The sequence below is a fragment of the Aptenodytes forsteri genome, unplaced genomic scaffold, assembly GCF_000699145.1.
Source record: "Aptenodytes forsteri isolate BGI_AS27 unplaced genomic scaffold, ASM69914v1 Scaffold143, whole genome shotgun sequence".
Lineage (NCBI taxonomy): Eukaryota > Metazoa > Chordata > Aves > Sphenisciformes > Spheniscidae > Aptenodytes > Aptenodytes forsteri.
The window spans coordinates 5,062,493-5,063,420 of NW_008794951.1; the positions used below are offsets into that span (position 1 = coordinate 5,062,493).

At 62.4% G+C, this 928-nt stretch overlaps 1 protein-coding gene across 1 annotated transcript in view; it reads right to left on the reverse strand.

Annotated features, from left to right (window-relative positions):
• Nucleotides 1-928, reverse strand: part of MAMLD1 (mastermind like domain containing 1) — an 85,734-nt gene that overhangs the window by 82,721 nt on the left and 2,085 nt on the right. The gene's annotated exons all lie outside the window — the stretch shown is intronic.

Sequence of the window (928 nt, forward strand, 5' to 3'; positions counted from 1 at the left end):
CCCCCCGCCAGCCAAACCCGAACAAAAGCCGCGGTGGCCTCGGCCCCGGCGCTCCCCCGGGCCGAGCAACAGGCCGGGGAAGGCGGCGGAGGAGGGACCGGGAGGAGGGATCGCCTATAGACTGGGGGAGAGGGGCAGCCCCTGCCTTAGAAGGAGACGTGGGAGCGAGTCAGCGAGCGCCTTGTTTACCCTGCAGTTGCTCTAAACCCCGATCTTAATCACAGGATGAGAAACCAAAACAGTTTAAATCGTGAGTCAGCATGCATTTTATTTCAAATCATGTATAGTCTGGGAGAGAGTGGCAAACACGCCGCGTTTGCACCGTCTCCCTCACTTCGGGGCAATTCCCGTTTCGGGAAACGCACACACAGGCGCAGCCTCGCCAAAGGGGAGGCTGAACGTTGGGCTCCACGCTCTTTTCAGGAATAACCGAGGGCTCCTTCTGGGCTCGGCGGGGCCTTTTGTTCAAAATCCTGCCTATATAACGTGCGCTTCAGACTCCCAAAATAACCAGGCACGCCGCTGCCAACACAAATACCGGGAGTTATTAAAAAAAAGAATACCACAGACCAGCACCAGCCCCTCTACGTGTGACACCTTCCCGCAGGAGTCCCCTTCCGATGATGGGTTTACCCTTCCCCGCCTGTTTGATCCAAGTGTAAATGAAACCCCCCCAGCGATGGGCTGAGCGAGCCTGGCCGCACGGCTGTGTTTACACAGGGATACCACGGGCTTGCGGCGCTGGGCGCACCGGCACTTCCCTCATCCCGCTCGCCCCCGGGCCGCCGGCGTTCCACCCCGGCCGAGACCGGCAGCGTCCGCCTCCTCTTCCCCGCACCCCGGCGCGTCGCCACACGAGCAGCGGCACGAAAACCCACGGAGCGTCCCCGGCCGCGGACGGGGCTCGCCGGCGTGGCTGCCCCCTCCC